The sequence below is a fragment of the Haliotis asinina genome, chromosome 2 (assembly GCF_037392515.1).
Source record: "Haliotis asinina isolate JCU_RB_2024 chromosome 2, JCU_Hal_asi_v2, whole genome shotgun sequence".
In the NCBI taxonomy this organism is placed as follows: Eukaryota; Metazoa; Mollusca; class Gastropoda; order Lepetellida; family Haliotidae; genus Haliotis; species Haliotis asinina.
The window spans coordinates 40,077,961-40,097,483 of record NC_090281.1 but is presented as its reverse complement, the minus strand read 5'-3'; the positions used below and the strand labels follow the sequence as shown (position 1 = coordinate 40,097,483).

The window sequence follows — 19,523 nt, the reverse complement described above, 5'->3', positions numbered from 1 at the left end:
TGGTTTTTGGTTTTAGACAAGAGGTAGGAACTGCTGACCTTCAACCCAGAATGTGGTCACATAGTCTGCAGGCGGTTGTAGAAGTATAATGTCAAGGTATAAGTGAAATCAGTTCCGTCTGGTATAAGTTGTTACGTGAGTGTATTTTCTGTAATTTGTATTATCATTGATTGAGTGATAGTTATCATTGGGTCACATTGTTTAGGGTTGTGTGTGGATTGAGGGTCACTTTTCATATCATATATGTTCAATGGCAATAGTACTTTTGGCAGCAGGCCTTCTTGATAGCGCCCCAGTTGCCTGCACTTGGCAATCTATTGTTTACTTCAAGTTCAAGAAAGTTCTGAGCGATAGCAAAACGCATGAGAAATCTTTTGGCTGCGTCAGGACGTAGGTAAACGAAGGGAGTGGTTGTTGGTGTTCTTCCATCTTGTTCGTACAGCTTTGACCAGGCGACAGGTCGGCGGTGTCCATGGATGCAACAAGGGTTTCAAAGTCAACATAGATGTAAGGCACGAACTTCTGATGTTTGTGGTTTTCAAATTTCATTACGTTGTCAACTTTGTTGGGCATGTCGATTCCGATGTCCTATGCCTCGGCAATCCTCCTGGTGCGATTTTAAGAGGTCATCTCGCACGAAGCCGTGCAGGCACCGCTTGCAGAGTGTTCCTTTCCCTGTGTTTCGATTGACTGTACGAGTTGGTTGAAATGTTTGATCCAGGCCTTATGGTGCTTGTGTGTGTAGTGTTCCAGAGTTCCCGATGTGTGTGTAGAGTTTCTCATATCTTCGCAAACAAGGCGTTGATGGACGCGTTGACGGTCTCGGGTTGGGGTGCGACTTCTTGTTTGCCTCTGAAGTAGGGTAGGACATATTCAGGGGAGCCATCCGTCTGCATTTTGTCCAGCTACATCTTCACCATGATCTGAAATTTGACACTTCCTAGATAATTCATCTCCTCACCCACTTTAGTGGTGATCAGGGGTTTGAGATCGTCGACATCAATGTTTTTGTCAACATCCAACCTCCATTGTCTCAGGTACTCAACTACAGGGTGCCCGCTTAGCATGAACTCCAGGTCCACCGATTGGTGTTCCTCCAGCAGCTGTAGCAGCTCAGCTTTCATTGTGCACGAGCACATTCTGAGTACCAATGGGGGTGTTTCACCGTGGGTTGTGTTGACCCGTCGTTGCAAGGAATACCATGCAGCTCCAACAGCTTGACTTTTCTCAAGTGGGAGTAACTGATCACTCTGCTTGGCAATTGCTTTCAGTTCTTTGACTGTCGACATATGTTCATGTGCAAAGTCACTTCTGTATTAGATGTTTGAGTTTCCACAAGCAAAGTCAAATCTGTAATGGGGTTTTGATATGTTGACATATGTGATATATTTGCATGTGAAGTCAAATCTCTATTAGGGTTTTGCTATATTCAGAAGCGAAGTGAAATCTCTAATAGGTTTGATATTTCCACATGCAAAGACAAATGTCTAATAGGGCTGTCCTTCGATGCAATAGCCATATTTCCATTAGACGGTTGAGGGGATGCAAAATATTTTATTGCTTTTCATATATATTAGCAAACAATATGTTTGATAGTTAAACTTTTTTCTTTCGTCCAGTGAAAACATTTTGAAAATGTGCAAGTGTTTCCCCCATTGCTTTGGTAAAAATGTTGGAGATGCGGCAGTCAGATACTTATTCTCAGCAGTCAGTTACATTTGTTGAGGTAACCTCTCTTTGTCAAGTAGATGAGATGGCCTCAGACACGATCAGCTGCGTGAGCCTTACAGCGACAGTGACATTTTGCACCATTGCTGCACACTTCGCATGTGTAGTTGATGAAACCTTTTCAAATGGACATCATGTGCATGCTGCAGTATTTGGCTTTGCATTTCTTGCCGCAGGTTTCAATTTTACGAAGCAGCACATACCCTTGATCCCATGATTTTTATATATACATATGCACTTAAACACATTCTAGTCTTCCACTTGAGCCGCATTCAAGGTTCACAATCGGGAGAAGAGGTAATTGCTGCCGGAAAAGGCCAGAGTGTTGACCAAGGCTCCGTCGAGCATCATCACGATTGTGGCCATCCTGTCATTATCTGCAATCTATCGACGACACTTTGATCACATGACAGTGTTTTTACTTCAGTATGTTTTCCAGAATGATGTCTTGCATGCTTGACAAGCATTTCTTTTGAGACCGTCTTCAGTCCCAAGTTGAACACGAGCATCCATGGTGGAGTTGTTGTCGTTTCGTTTTTCTTCAACTGTTTGACTAACCAGCCATTGCAGCCGGTGGCTACTATCTTGGGATTCTTTTTCTTTCAGGTGATGGTGTTAATTGCTGCTCGTTCCTCCGTCTGTGGTGGTGACAGCGACGGGACAGCAACGTTCTCCTCTTCCACTTCCACTTCTTGTTGTATCAAGATGTAGGGCCGTAATTACCACTAACGAGCCGTTGTGAGCGGAGCCATGTTTTATTGCCGTACTCAGACAAGACAACCCCAGTTGTCGCCCCTTGGTGACATTGCAGACCGCTAATAATAGATACCACTACATCTCCCTTTGGGATGGAAATGATGCTCACTCATTAACTTAAACGAAAAACCAAACTTGGAAATGAGAAGGTAAATTATATAATTACCATTACCATTAGAGTCCAAAGCAGAGATGATAAAACTTACTATTAACTTTAAACTATAACGTTCATTAACACTTTAAATTCAACACTGGATCAATAGTGTCCATCACTGGTACTGGTCATCAAATCTGACAGGTGGTTTGGATGGCCTGCCAGATCGTGTGTGGTACACACCAGTAGGCACTGGAGCTGGTGCGCTGGTCTCTGGAGTGCTGGACACCTCAGACTTCACCACCTCCTGTTTAGGAAGGAAGTTCAAGTCTTTCCTGTTGCGACGGTACATTCCTGAGTCTGTCTGCACCGTGTAGGAACGAGGTGACAGTTTGTCGACTACAGTCCCTTTCTCACCTCTGTCCCTCATCCATGTCTCATCTCCCCTACACAGTGGTCGGAGGGGTAGTGCTGCATGGCGTCTGTTGAAGTGTAGTCTGCTATCTTCACGGCGGGATGATTCGTGGTCCATGACCTTCTTTTCATCAGGCGGGCTACACATGAGTTTCTGTGGTAGGATGGGCAGCTTCGTCCGGAGACGTCTGGACATGAGTAACTCAGCAGGACTGTATCCACAACTTAAGGGTGTTGATCGATAGCTCAGGAGTGTAGCATACGGATCGTCTGCTGATTTCAAGAGAGTTTTGATCGTTCTCACTGCACGCTCTGCTTCCCCGTTTCCAGATGCATGACCTGGGCTGCTTGTGACGTGACAAAATCCATATTCGTTACTGAACTCTGCAAACTCCAATGAAGAATACTGAGGACCATTGTCCGATACAAGTATTTCAGGAACCCCATGTCGGGCAAACATACTTTTCAAATGATTGATCACCACTTTCGATGATGTGCTGTTGAGTTTCGCAATTTCGATGAAACGAGAGTAGTAGTCCACAACTAGCACATAAGGTTGTTTGTTGAGTTCAAACAAGTCTGAAGCAACCTTCATCCATGGGCGTTCTGGCATTTCTGATGGCAGCAGAGGTTCAGGGTGATTGTCAAACTTCTTAACGCATACATGACACTTAGAGACAAATTCACCGATTTGCTTGCTCAGGTTCGGCCACCATACACATTGCTTGGCTCTTTCTCGTGTCTTCGTGATGCCCTGATGTCCTTCATGGAGTGCTTCCAGAATTCCGGGGCGCATCGTTTCCGGTATGAGAATTCTCCCACCACAGAGAATTAGATCATTGCAGACAGTGATATCTGCCTTGTAAGGCCAATAGTGTGACACAATGCCCTTAAGTTGATGTCTTTCCGGCCAGCCCTCCATGCAGTATTGAAGAATCTGTCTACAGATGTCGTCTTCATGTTGGTGACGTCGTATGTCATCCAATTTCTTGTCTGAGGCGGGAAAACTGATTGCGTTCACGAAGGCCTCTACCTCCTCCTCCAGGTCAGAACGTGATGAACCTTTCTCTGGAGCACGAGACAGTGTATCTGCAGTGTAGAGTTCACGACCTGGCACGTGGTTGATTGTGTATGCAAACCTCATCAACCTCATCCTAAAGCGTTGAACTCTTGGAGGCAAAGTATCAAGATCCTTCAGACCTAGAAGTGGAACTAGGGGTTTGTGGTCAGTCTCCAGTGTGAACTGAAGACCAATGAGGTAGTCCTGGAATCTCTCGCAAGCCCATGTGAGAGCCAGTGCTTCCTTTTCAATCTGCGCGTATCTAGTTTCTGTGTCAGAGAGAGAACGAGACGCATAGGCAACAGGTTTCCAGTCTCTAGAGTGGCGTTGACACAAGACTGCTCCTAGCCCGTATGATGAGGCATCAGCTGTTACTTTCGTTGGTAGGTTGGAGTTGAATATAGCGAGAACTGCCCTGCTGCTGACAGCTGATTTGATCTTTGAGAATGCCTCTCTTTGCTGCTCACCCCAGTACCAGGAGTTCTTCTTACTGAGGAGGTCCCTGAGTGGCTTGGTCAACTCTGCAAGGTTTGTGATAAACTTGCCCAACTGGTTAACCATTCCAAGGAACCGGCGTAAGTCTGGAACATTTTGAGGTTCTGGGAGGTTCTTTACAGCAGAAACTTTGTCCTCACTTGCTCTGATACCTTTCTCTCCCACTGTCTGTCCTAAGAATTGGACCTCTGACTGTCCGAAGTCACACTTGTCCTTATTCAAAGTAATCCCTGCCTTCTGTAGAGAGGAGAGTGTCTGTCTAACACGCTCATCATGCTCTGTGTCATTAATCCCGTAGATCAAAAAGTCATCCATGATGCCTGTAATTCCTTCATGACCTTCCAATGTCCGTGACACTTGTCTTTGGAAATACTCAGGCGCTGAAGTTATTCCAAATGGCAACCGTTTGTAACAGTATCGTCCAAATGGAGTCATAAAAGTTGTGAGATAAGAGGACTGTTCTGTCAATTTCACCTGGTGAAACCCTGAATTGGCATCAATCTTTGAGAATACTCTGGCATCCTTCAATTGTCCGAGAGTATGATCCACCGAAGGGAGGGTGTGTCTCTCTCTGAGTACTGACTCATTCAATCTTCTCAGATCAACACAGATCCTGACATCTCCATTGGCTTTAGGTACAACCACCATAGGTGCACACCATTCTGTTGGAGCATCAACCTTCGAAATAACTCCCAGTGACTCCAGTTTCTCAAGCTGTTCTTTAACCTTAGGCAGCAGAGGTATGGGTACCCGTCTCGGTGTAGTGACAGCATACGGTTGAGCATCAGTCTTCAACTTGATGTCATATTCACCATCCATTTCACCTAGACCCACAAACAGACCTGGGAACTCTGAAACCATATCCTCCTTTGTGACCGCTGAATAGAACTGGAGTAATCCGAGGTCCTCACTGGCATCACAGCTCAGAAGTGAGTGACTACTTTCTGTCAAAACATAAAATGTTTCTTTCACAGTTCTCTCTTTCCACTTCACAGTAGCATGAAAGCACCCGACTACTTTCAGCTGGTTCTGAATTCCTCTCAGCATTCGTTTGGGATTCTGAAGTTGTCTACCTGGGAACACTTTGTCGAAAATGTCCTGAGATATTAAGCTAACATCTGCCCCTGTATCAGCTTTGAGAGTGATAGTTTTGCCATCAACTTGCAAGTTGAAGTAACGACGACTTCTCTGTTTTGGAGTATCACTGCTGATAGAGCCAAGAAATACTGTTTCTTGTGAATCGTCTTGCCCACAGTCATAGTCATCCTCATATCCATCCTCATCTATAGCTCACACATATCCTTTCTGAGACTGGCATACACTTGCGTAGTGTCCTCGTTTCTTGCAACTGTTGCACGAAACATGTCTAGCTGGACAAAACTTCCTGTCATGTTTTTCCTTACCACAATATGGACAATTTTCCCTTTGAAGTTTTTGATTTTGTGCTTGAGGTTTACTTCTACTCGGCAATTTTGGTTTGGTATGACTTTGTTTTCTAGCAGATGGTGTTTTTCTCTTGACATATCCAACACTTGCAGCTTTATCATCCTGGAGGCTTTTTACTTGACTTTCTGTAGCTTCAGCTGTTCTACATATGTTTAATGCCATTTCAAGAGTGAGATTTTGCTCTCTCAATAGTCTTGATCTAGTTTCTTCACTCTGAATTCCAATTACAATTCTATCCCTAACTAGTGAGTCTCTCAGATCTCCAAATTCACAGCTGGCATTTTTATTTCGAATGTCAGTATAGAAAGAGTCAAACTTTTCTCCACTTTGTTGATTTCTAGTTCCAAATACATACCTTTCAAATGTCACATTCTTTCTAGGATTACAATATTGTTCAAATTTTTCCATCAATACCTCACATTTTCCCCTATCATCTTCGTTTGCAAACTCAAACGTGTTATAAACCTGTCTAGCGTCCTTGCCGATCACATGCAGAAATGTAGAAGCAATAACGTTTGCATTTTTGTTTTCGAGTCCGCTTGCAATTTTGTAAAGTTCAAATTCCTGTTTCCATACCTTGAAATTCTCTGAAATATTGCCAATTAATTCCAGTGGAGGCGGCGGCTTCAAGTTATTCATGATGAACACTGAACATTCGCCGATACGAGTTTATCACTATAGGACCGTGCGTCAGGACAATTTTTTCTTCAACGGCGAGAACGTGTGTGCAGAGAGCGCGGCAACTTATAATCTGTGCAAGAGGACGATAGTCAGCACGATTTCACGCTACACACAGTTACAGCTTTGTCAATGAGTGACGACCGATCAAAAAGTTCAAAATTTGAGTTTGATTGAGAGTCCATAAGTTGTCTCACCAGATCCCGCTTCTGACACCATGTTGTATCAAGATGTAGGGCCGTAATTACCACTAACGAGCCGTTGTGAGCGGAGCCATGTTTTATTGCCGTACTCAGACAAGACAACCCCAGTTGTCGCCCCTTGGTGACATTGCAGACCGCTAATAATAGATACCACTACACTTCTGACATCTTCTTATGCGGTGATTCTAATGTCCTTGTTTTCTTTTTCTCTATAACTGACAGTGCTTCGCCGTGATGCTGTCTTCACCAGACCCAAAAGCATGCCTTTCTGTGGTACAGGACACTGCTCATGGTGCTCAGAGTGTGTTCGATAAAGGGATCTTTCTCGATATCTTCCCACATGTAGAGACGATGTTCCGGCAGAATGGGGAGGAAGTAAGATGCCAGACTGGCATACACCTGAGTCAGCACCGACCCTATGGTGTTCGTCATTTCAACAAGTCTAGCTGGCTTCATACCTAGTGTACAGCTTGTCGATGTCTTTGGACATTTTGTGAATGTTGTCAGGAGCATAGTCACTGCTGCCCAAGTATTGTTTGGCTTTGCCGCCGACCATGAGCGTCACCAATCTCTCTCGCTTGGAGGAGGAAGAGTAGATGCTCTCCCTATCTATCAGTGTCTTGAGCAGGTCGTCGCATTCCATCTTGTAATGCATCCAAAGATTTTTTAGTCCAAAACACTAAGCTCCCACGCACATGAAGCACAGCAAGATCAAGTTGCATACGACCTTGAGTTCGAACATCATCTATTTTCTTAAGCAGTGCTATATTTTGCTTAAGCAATGCTATGTTTTACTTGAATTTGGCTTGAATTCTGCCAGAGGTTTACTAGAAGTTTGATCTCTAGACTTTGACATGCTTTGTTTCAGCGAGCTGCTTCTTCAGGTGATCACGTTCTCCTTTGCTCAGAATGACGTCGTTTTCTCGCAAGCATTCCAAATCTTTGTCTTTGCAGTGAAACAGTGATGGGCGATCCATCGCGTTGTTCCCTCTGGTCTTTCGACACGGAGTTGAATTTTGGTGACGGCACCCTAACACTGTGCTTCTTGAGTCGACTGGTATGAGAGAGTGTCTGGTTTCTTGACAATTTCTCTGGGGATGCTGCAGTCATCCAGGAGAAACAGCATTGATTCCCACCTTCAGTGTGTCAGTGAAAGCGTGCAACCAGTCTTGCAGATGCATTCGCAAATCACCTCCATACACGTTCATTTCACACCAAACTTTGGGGAGAGGGTGGTGGTAGTAACCTTCCAACAGGTCCAGCAGGAAAGCCATGTTGCCGCACCCCGTCTGATTGCACATGATCATGCAGTGAGGACCATGAGACAGATCAATAGAGGGTTTGCATGAATCTACCATTGTCGATGTTGAGTTGGGCATCCATGATCACATACCAGTACAAGTTCAATTTGCTCTTCAGTTCAGCCTTCTTGGTGATTTGAACGGTGATCCCCTCGCTGCTGTTGCCTTTCCGTGGAGACTACTGATGCCATGCAAAGCACAAATTGAGTGCCGCAGCGAGCACATTGGATCAGGATGATCTGAGAGATGTGCCACAATGCGTCAAGGAAATGTCGGACACACTGGGCAACATCCCATCCACGATGAATGATTTCAGCATCACCATGTACAACATTCGGGAACTTCAAGGTTTAGACAGTGTCATGTGAGCCATGCGCAGACAGCTTGTCAACAACCTCGCCAGATTGAACATGCTCAACGACCATATCGCATGCGGGAAAATGAAACTGGAACAAGTGGACAATGACGATATCAAGGAGAGGTTGTGCAACTTGTACCAGGAACAAGCCGGGAAGCCCTCCAATCTCAAATCAGTTGGTTGCACGAAAACCATCCCCCAAATCCTGAACGAAGACACTATGTTGACAGGATCCGAACCCTGTTCCGAGAGCAAAGGATCACCTTCGACAGCGTTCTGACGGCACTGGGTTGCATTTTCTCAACCTTGGTAGCAACCCTGATTGACAGTGGTGGTGGAGCAGCAACACAACCATCACCGGCACCACCAGCACCAAGAGGTGGTGACAACGTCAGAGACTGGATCAAGAATGAAGCCCTGACCAAGCTCTCTGGCAAAGCCGCCAAAGCACTTCCTTGGACCCTAGGCCTCATCCTAGGCTGCTCGGTGCGCAATCAATAACAGCCACGTGGCTAAGTCAACACCTGTGGGCTTTCGCCATGGCTGGAGCTTTGTAAATTGCCCTCTAAAGAATTCTTAACCAAATGAGACACAACCCGATTGCAACGCTGCCAACCATCAGCGCCGTCATGTGATCAACGTGGCGTCGATAGATCATCTTCATGTGCGGAGGGAGAGATCATGGTGGTGAGGGTCGCGGGTGGTGCATGACCTCAGGCAGTGGTGAGGCCACGATCCCTGTGTGGTCGCCAGCCACCACTGCCACATTCTGTCGGTTCATTGTCAGCCGCATGTCACTCGGGTCAATGTACAGTCCCACGCCAACCATGTAGTCGACTTTCGATTGGGCATTTGCTGCATGTCATAAGCAGTTCCCTTGCTGATAATACTAGACCGTGTCTGCACCTGAGCACCCAGCAATGCCCACATGTTACTTTCAAATCAATTCGTTCAACCACACTGTACCCACTTGAGTGAACCTTTTCGGCATTTCCAACATCATCCTTTTCCAATCGTGTGTAGGTCTTTGTTGAAACCTCCAAATGTGGGTAATCCTTACTGTCATCGAAACCCTCACTCATTTGTCATGAGGTAATGGTGCAGCTTGTAACCCCAATCTTTCAACAGCTCTTTGCTGGCTTTAGCGAGAGGCTAACTGTGGTTGAGACCAGGCAAATGTTATAGTGTCTACTTCAGGACAGCCCTGTCCAACTATTTCTACTGACCAAAAACTATGTAGCCAGGCTATATGATATTTAGTTATTATTATTCAATCTGCCATCCTGATCTTTATCACTACCGCAGAGTACATTGTTTTGTCAGCTACCTTGTTCCTCTTTGTCACTTCCATTCATTACTGTATATGACATTTGTGGCCTTTATTGGTCATCCCCCTTGGCTGTGTCTGTCATCACATCAACTGTAGAAGGAAGTGCTGTTCTATACTGGTGCACATCTATACTGGAGGTAAGATGTGAGTGTGGAGACCGGCGTTCTGACTGTCTTTGTAAGGATGACTGCGACCAGGATTATGCCGCTCGCAGGAAAGGCCCTCGGGTTGAGCTTGAAGTCCGCTCACCTCATTCATGCATACTTGTTTGTCATGTCTTGTGAAACCAACTAAAGAAGTTTGAACAACTAAACTATGCCTTCCATTTGTCAAAGCATTGCATGTATGTAATCACATCAATCACATCCACCCGTTAACAAATGGAGAATCTTTGTCAGCTACCTTGTTCCTCTTTGTCACTTCCTTCTACAGTTGATGTGATGACAGACACAGCCAAGGGGGATGACCAATAAAGGCCATAAATGTCATATACAGTGAAATGGAAGTGACAAAGAGGAACAAGGTAGCTGACAAAACAATGTACTCTGCGGTAGTGATAAAGATCAGGATTGCAGATTGAATAATAACTAAATATCATATAGCCTGGCTACATAGTTTTTGGTCTGTAGAAATATTTGGACAGGGCTGTCCTGAAGTAGACACTATAACACAAACACCAAACAACCACATTCGGTTCAAGGTTGAATTTTCTCGGTTGTACAAATCATTCACCTCATTCCACGGTTTGTCCTGCAGTAACGGCTCTCCAATCTCTTTCAAGATGCATCTGATCTGCTGGTATACATGAAACATGAACACGGGCTGACTCACCACGATGCATATTGGTCAATGTCATGCCCCACTTCGGCCGTCATGCTCCACATGGCAAAACTGAGCTGATTCTGCCAAAAATGCATCTGGTTGCGGAACCCAGCATGCATTGTCTTGACATTTGCGCCTGAAAAGCTATACTGAGCAATAAACTGAGCTTGGAAGTGGAAACCGTCCTGGGCATTCACGACGATCTTCGCCTGGACAAGATCAATGTCGATTTTAGAGTAAAACACTCCCAAGGTGTACATAGCACGAATATAGAGCGTGTGTGTAACATACATGATGCTGTCTGGAATCACAAACGGCAAACCTGTGCTGCTGCTGCACACATTCAACATGAAGGGTTGGCTCACGGAAAACACGACATCGATCGCCTAAATTTTCTTGTGTGACAGTCTCCATTTCATAGGCTTGAAGTGCACGCCTACAAAATTATCCATGAGCGCCATCACTAAAAAGACCCCATGAGCCACCATCGCCTTATCCAATTGATTAGCCCCTCACGGAGAGCATCCTGTATGCATTATACTTAAAAAAAACATGTACACATGACGAGAAGTCTTCGTAGAATCTCAGTTGAACCGGGTCATTAACCTGACCATGACCCCTCTCTATCTCATCACGGACAAGAATGGCTACATCCTCAAACTCAAGAACAAAGGAATTCTAAGAGACAGTTTCATTCCAAGCATGATGACCAGTGGAATATTATTTCATGAAAGCCTATATCCACACGCTGAAAAAATTGGACTGTATCCGCCATGGGCGACATGGTGAAAATACTGGACACGACCTTGGATGGGTTTTGTTTATGTCAGTAGTGCAACATCAAACGAGAAATCATAGAGGAAATCAAAACGCTCCAAGGGTTGCACAAAAAATATCGCAGAGTCATCAATTACATGGACAGTGTTGACACCACCCTGGTAGTGACCGGCATGGGAATAGGCGGAGTAGGCGTAGGGTTGCTATCCACCGTCATCGGCTCATCTGTCGTGCTGTTCATTGAAATCGCAGCCGGAGCAATGAGGTTGGTCGGAATAGCACTCAAGTTTGTGTCTCGCAAACTGCATCATAGAGCAATGAAACACGAGTACTAGCCAAAACAAAGCTCAACATGATTGAAGATCACATCTCCACCATGCTCATGGACAGCAAAATGTCGGAACATTCAGAGTTTCATTTAGTTCTCTTTGAACTAAAAAAATACTGCATAATGTAGCAAGAGATTTGAACAAGTCTCGCAAATGCCCTGTTCTCAACAAAAATGAGGTAAAAAAATTAGTAGAACAAGAAAGGCAACAAGCCCAAAAAGCCTTCCTCAAGAAAACCAAACAAATCATTATTGAAGACATCACCTCAGGATTTTACCAAAATCTGCATTACATTCCACTGAGAATATCTCTCTCCTCACAAGTTTACTGGCTGGGTGAGCGTCTGGGAGAACTACAGGGTGCTGCTTTTGTTTCACTTTCAGGCAGCTATTACTGCACTAGTCAGCCAGCCATGCTCAATTTTAGTTGAGAGATTTCTCATGGCATCGCTCGAGACAGTAGTGACTGTCGCCTGACAACTGCTGCCACCTCCATTATCAACCAGCCATACATTGTTATAACCGAGGTAACATACGCAGACCTCGCTTAGATCAACCCTTGAGATAAGTCAGCCAGAGAGATGAGTCAGCTGAGATCTGACCTCACTTATCGACCAGCCATGCATCATTATAGCTGTAGCAATACACAGCACTCCTTCAGACTAACGCTCAATATAAGTCAAACACTGCCAAATGTACGTTTCATTCACCTTCAGTCAGCCATCACCTCACAAGTCTGCCAGCCATACATCATTACTGACTATCCAAATCTACGTTTCATTCACCTTTCAACGGCTCTTGCCTCGCTACAAGCATGTTCTGACAGGATGCTAGCAAAACAGCCCGAGAGACTGCCGGGAGCTGCGTTTCATTTGGCTTAAAACACTTGCCCCCTCACTAACATATAGAAGTTTGACGATACTTTGGATAGTTAGCCTTTCGCCAGACCAACCCCATGCTTAATAAAACATGATTATTTCCCAAACTATACAACTGATTTTTGTGACATTTGGCATGTATGTCAGTAGATGGTTACGCTGTAGCCATGTAACATTGGAAACACTCTTGATAGCGTTGTTAAATAATTGAGACCTAATTATGGCCAAAGTTGATGATTTCAGCTTTTTCCCGACTGACCCCATGCTCACTAAAAAGTGATTATTTCCGAAACTTTTCAACCAGTTTTCATGAAATTTTGATTGTGTTCCTCAACAGATGTTTGGGCTATGGCCATGTATCATTGGGGTACGTTCTCAATGACATTTTTAATTATCTGAGAACTAATTACGGTCATATACTATTTGTTCAGTGATCGTAAATTTTGTATACAACTCGCTAGTAGTGTAGGGAATGTGGGTTCTGGATTAGGGCCCGACCAGGGACCTGGTCCAGAACCACCATTCTCTATATTGCTACCATGAAATCATAATTCATATCAAAATTCATTATTAATTGTAACCAGTACAAGAGATACATCAGCATTCAAATATTAGGAAAATATAAATATAGAATCTTAGTTTCATCATGTATCAGTAATAGCTTAGACAAAGACTCCTGTCAAAAGTAGTAAAACGTTTCTCACAGACATTCTATTGAAAAAGGTATAAGTTATGATCACACAATTTCACAGATGTTGATGTTAAAATCCTAGCCTGAGGTAATCAGAAATCCACTGTAAGACAAACCATTCACTGTGACAAGGGTTGTGTCTAGACAGATTAATAAACTGCTTTGATGAGGTAAATATGCCATCACCTACAATAGTGTTTCCTCCAGAGCGTTTTAGAAGGGCGCTGCGCTCTTCTCTTTTCCTCTGGCACCCTGCCCTTTTTTACTGCGCCCTGCCCGGTACTTGCTAGTTGTGATGGAGCACAGGAACAGACTGAAAGTCAGCAACTGTAACAAGCATCTTATGATCAGCCTAAACACTGACAGCCACAATGACACCGACTTGGAAGCTGTTGTGAAAAGCTTCCTGAGAAAAAAGCAAAGGAGACTGTAGGTTAATAATATGAGGCTCAATCGGATCATTTTGTTTGGGTTTTTATTGCGGTTTGTGCCCTTTTCAAACTAGGGTGCCCTTTTTTGTAGAAACTTCACTCTGCCCTTTTATGTGGTCTGGAGGAAGCACTATACAATAAAATAACATTATGCAGACACCAATTAAGGGTTGTTAAGATCCAGCCCAGAGTAAGCAATCAAGCCTTCAGTAAATTTGCCAACAAGATTAATGCCACTTAGAACAGGATTAAAAGATTAAGTACTCCCCCGTCTGGTCATTAAAGTTGTTCTGGTAGGACACATCCCATTTTGTCTATCCTGTATTTCACTGCCTATTGTAGTTTACACCCATTTTTTGTATCTGTCATAATCTTTGCATTGTTTCAATTTTAGCTAAATAATCTCCACCTCCATTTGTCCATCAGCAAGTTCTAGACTCCCAACACAGGTCAGCTCTAGCCCTTAGCCCACCTTGAGTTCTATCTCTTGTTAGTAAAGTTGTAATTAGCTTCTTGTGACTTCGGACTCTGTGCTGAGCAGACCAGCACACCAGTTAGATAAGGGATTTCACTGGAACCCTCTTGGACCCAAGACCCATATCATAACACTACTCCATTTTCTACCGTTGGCGACTTTTTTAGGGTCCTTTTTCTTGTTGACTTGTGTCGGTGTTTCCTCCTCCTGCTGTGTTGTAGTCATTAACATTTCCTGATCCATTTTATAGTATTGTTACCATTGTCTTTCCCTTTTTTAAATTTACAATGCTCGACCGTTATAATCGCGTTTATCATCCACCATTATTTGTTCGAGCAGTTTATTGCACTTCATTGTATGATATAACAAGTGATTATTAATTCTAATAAAATATATCCAATATGCACGAAACATAGCAAGATGACAGTTAAGTTAAACACTATAAGAATTTCAAAAATACACATTTAATATGAAACTATAAACTGGCAATAAATTGTTTCGTTGTGTTCAACACAGTGAAGTGACCAGGATGATGCAATCTCAAAACGTCAGAATAGACCCATTAAACTGAGCACATTACTATCAGTCCTCAGTAGCGCAATCGTTTTTGTCTTTTGGTTGCAGCATTATTGTGTACCGTTGTACAGCTGTGCGTTGTCAGTTCATATCCCATCATTGCCTCCTGTGATTCCTTGCAATTTTCATGAATAAAGGGCGACTGTGACTCTTGTACATTTAGTGAAGCAAGGCATCACGATCACTTAACTGATCAAGATCATATCAGTTGGGTCTCTGAAAAGGGCCTTTATGAGTGAGGTACTCTCATGGAAAATAAAGCTTTATGGCGGTTTTTGATATCGTATCCCCATCATAGATGATGATGATGATGATGATAATGATAATGTCACTTATAAAGCGCAAATGTGCACACACTTATGTATGCTCAATTCATTGAAAGAGTCAGTCATAGGCACTCTGAAACGGATGGGTTTTAACTTTGACTTAAAGGTTGAGAGATATTCACAGAGTGTGATTTCTAGAGGTAAAGAGTTTGAAAGCATTGGTGCAGCATAGGAGAAAGCCCTTTTCCCATACGAACCTATGTGGAATTGGGGAACTTGTAGTAGGAGCTGATTCTAGGACCAAGGTGATCTTGATGGGATGTAATCTGTGATGAGTTCAGTGAGATATTCTGGAGCTGATTGTTTAGACAGCTGAAAGTGATGCAGACAAGTTTGAAGTTGATTCTCTGTTGAATAGGTAGCCAGTGTAAGGATTTGAGAACAGGAGAGATGTGATCAGATTTAGTCTTCAAAGAAATAATTCTTGCAGCAGTATTCTGTACTTCTGTAGTCTGCAGATATTGTTTGCTGAGGCCAGTCAACAGTCCATGGCAATAATCCAGTCTGGATAGCTCAAGACATCTGACTAGGATGTGAGCACCTTCTGCTGTGATGTATTTCCTGATGTTTTCTATGGATCTGAGATGAAAGTAACATGATTTGCATAATCTGTTGACTTGCTCCTGCAGTGAAAGGTCTGTGTTAATCCAAACTCTGAGGTCTTTCAAAGTCTCAACGTTGATACTTGTGTTGATCCAAATTGTGACTTTATTCCTGAGATCAGTAAGGCGATGCTTTCTGTCCACAAGAAGATCCTCAGTTTTTTACGTCATTGAGCTTTAAAGCTTGGTCGTTCATCCATGATTTTATTCCGGTAGTGCAGAATTTTAGTTGTTGAATGGCTGGTGATTGTAACACAGGTGAGAAAGGGTTTAAGAGTTCAGTGTCATCTGCACATGAATATTTCAAGATTTTGAAGTTGTCAGTGATGGAATGAAGCTGGTTTATATGGATGAGAAAGAGGACTGGACCTAGAACGGAGCCCTGAGGTACACCACATTAAGGGAAAGTTCTTGCTGGAGAGTTCATCTGCACCTGATGCAAGCTGACTCCTGTCTGTCAGATAAGACTGAAACCATGTCAAGACTGCACCAATGATTCCAGCGTGATGCTCCAGAATGTGCAGCAGTATCTCATGATCCACAGTATCAAATGCTGCACTTAAATCTAGTAGGACCAAATATGCAGCTTTGCCTGAATCAACTGCCCATCTGAGGTCATTCATGTCTCATAGTAGAAGAGTTTCGGTTGAGTGATGTGGTCTATATGCAGCCTGGAATTTACTCAGAGTGTTATTTTTACACAAATGATCCATGAATCTCTATGTAACTGCTCCCTCAGTTGGACAGTTAGAGCAGCATAGAGGTCATGCAATCAACAATCATTTTGCTTGAGATTGGATCACTCCAACACGTAACGTTTTATGAGAAGTCTAAGTTCATGCTGTGAGAATGGTTCAAACTTTGACAGGATTGTTGAAGTCAGAGTGAATGCTTTGTCTTTTAACTGCACTGTCTTCAAGAAAGAGAGTTTTAATGTTTTGGACTTTGGATTCAAAATGGCTGTTAAAGTCATTTGCTAGTTTAGAGAAATCATCTAACTCTGGGAGAACACATTCTGTGTTTGTGCCCAAGGTAGTATTCATAAAATTATGAAGATACTGTGGCTTGCCTGAAGATTTCATAATTTCTTCTTTGCAAAACTGACGTTTGGAGTGTTTAATCATCTTATTGACCTTGCTCCTGCAAGATTTATAAATCTGTCGATCAGTTTCAAGCATTGACTGTGCCATTTTTGTTCTGCTCTACGTCTTTCACATTTGGCACCAGTCTGTCCTCTGGAGAAAACGTCTGGTTTGGGCTGGAGCATGATGTCCTAAGAGTCTGATTATACAGCTCAGTCCTTTCGTGTATGTCTTTGCTGAGTTTTTCCTTGTTAATGGCCTTCAGTTTTTGACAAGTATTAATTATTGTGAGAACTATGAAAGCTTAGCGACAATGATATTACACTATGATCAGAAATTTGTTTGTCTTTAACAGATATGTTTTGAATTAGATGTTCATCATCCAGGGATGTGACAACCCAGTCCAGTATATGACCTGATCTGTGAGTTGGTACCGCCACATGCTGCTTGAGTGAATGGGAACAAATCAAATTCTGTATTTTCTTAACTTCCAGTTCGGTTTTGAAGTGAACATTTAAGTCTCCAATGTATATAGTGTGCTAATACTATATAAACCTATAAAATACTAATAAAGCTTTACTTCAGCTTTTTAAATCATACCCCCATCATATCCACTACTCAGGATACTTTTGCATTCTTGCAAACATTTTTGTTCTCTCGATAAATTTAAGTCACAAACAAAAAGTAATCGGCAAAATGGAGGAAATAAATAGTGGCTACAATGGCTTCATTGGATAAATTGCGGCTTATATCAGATGTGATATCATGCCCCCAGTCTGTATACTATGAATGGTTTTCCTTGGCTTCATTGGAAGAAATAATAACCCACTCTATGTCATTAATGCATTAATAACAAAGCATTATGCATGTATATTCACCAGAATATCACAAAAGAAACTGCCAGAATTCAAAGAAATCCAAAGGAAGCTAACAGATTATTACAAACTAAGTAAATTTGCAGCCTCTTATATATTCAGTGTCAACATGTGTTGTAATCAGTGGTCAAGTTGCCATTTACTTTTTAGTTTGTTGTCATGAACTGTAAATGAGTATGTGTGACTATAAAAATGCAACAAAAATGAAGAAATTGTTTTAAAAAAAGTATGCAATTATAAAAAAAATCTAGATTTTACTGGGTTTATTTCAAGAGAGGATTGCTTGATTTCAGGTGTGATAGGGCGTGTATAATGTATAAGTTAACAGCAGAGTAATTTGGGGATGATAACTCGGGAAATTAACGTAATAGATTTATCTGTACCTGATAGTCTTGTATCCATTGTTTCACTTATGTGGGAGGCCTCTTGCGGCTGAGTTGTTTGGAAGTGTGAAGTGTCTGACATGCACCACGCGACGAGGGCTTGTGCAGCCATATTGGTGGTCAGATATGTGACACATGACATGCCTTGGCTGGTCCAACGGCATGTGCATTTCATGATGTTTCCATCGTTTCAGGGTCACAGGTCGATTCCTCACACGACTATATAAGTGACCTGACTTTCAGTGTCAGTTGTCTTGTTGCAGTCATCCGAACAGGTACCATTCTAGGGTCGGTCCCGAGGTCTTGTGATCAAGACTCCCTCTTTTTCTTGGTTAAGATTATTTGTAGAGAGTAGGTTGGGGAATATGTGCAGCGTCTTCTTGTTAGGTTGGGAAGGGGGACCATTAGTAGGATTAAATAGGATAGGAGTTAGGGATTAAAAAGGGATAGATTAAGATTAAGAATTATAAGGGGTTTGGTCGGGAGGATGAACACAGAAGTTAATAAATTAGGGTAGGTGTGTCCGAGTGCGAATTATATTTTGGATACATTTTTCTTTTGTTTCAATAAACTCTTCTTCTGTCAAGATTTTGGTGTTGTTTTCCATGTGTTTATAGTCCAATAAAAGAACCGGAAACTGAATTTCATATGATGGGGACGCACAACAAGATGTATACAATCAAACAATATTACACAACGCAAAGTCCAGAGCTGTTTGTTGTTATCTTCCCCTCTCAGTTAAAACAGTAATTCAGCTGTCACTGGATGCTCCCAGGAGAGTGCTTATTACACAGGTAACTAAGCTGCAAATCCTCCCTCACTATCTCGATGTGTATATGTAGAATATGGAACAAGCTTCCCCTTTCAAATTATTTCACTCGGGACGTAAACTTGATATGAAAGGGGAACGAGTTTTGTATCCTATTTATTACCCACGTTCTAAAAAGTGAAAATATCGTTAAAATAAAGCAATATTTTGCTTTCCTACATAGAACCATGTAACACGGATTAATACATCATATTGGTGATTGGAATGTCAACTACTTCACTCCAGGAAAATGTACACTGCGTAGAGGCAATGTATTTCCTATACGGCGCCAAATCACAAGAAAATAAACAAATTAAGACAGAATCAAGTCATAATGAAAATTTAATTCTTTTCAGTTGAGGATTTCTTTTCAAAATAATGTAATTCATCAAAACACTTGCGAAGTGTAAATATTTTGAACTTGACTAAGTGACCTAAATCTAGCCTGAACGTCAGTCAGTCATCACTGTCGAGCTAGTCATCATGTTGAGAAGTGTTCCGTAAGAAGTAGATCCTGGGGAGCATTTAATTAGGAATGGCAAACTCAACAGCAAAGATGAATGTAAATAACTAGGAACTGTATGTCTCAAATAGTTGAGCTTAATG

The 19,523-nt window shown here is 42.6% G+C and overlaps 1 protein-coding gene across 1 annotated transcript in view; it reads left to right on the top strand.

The window, feature by feature from the left end:
• LOC137273703 (general transcription factor 3C polypeptide 5-like) overlaps window positions 1-19,523 on the top strand; it is a 273,856-nt gene that overhangs the window by 242,231 nt on the left and 12,102 nt on the right. The gene's annotated exons all lie outside the window — the stretch shown is intronic.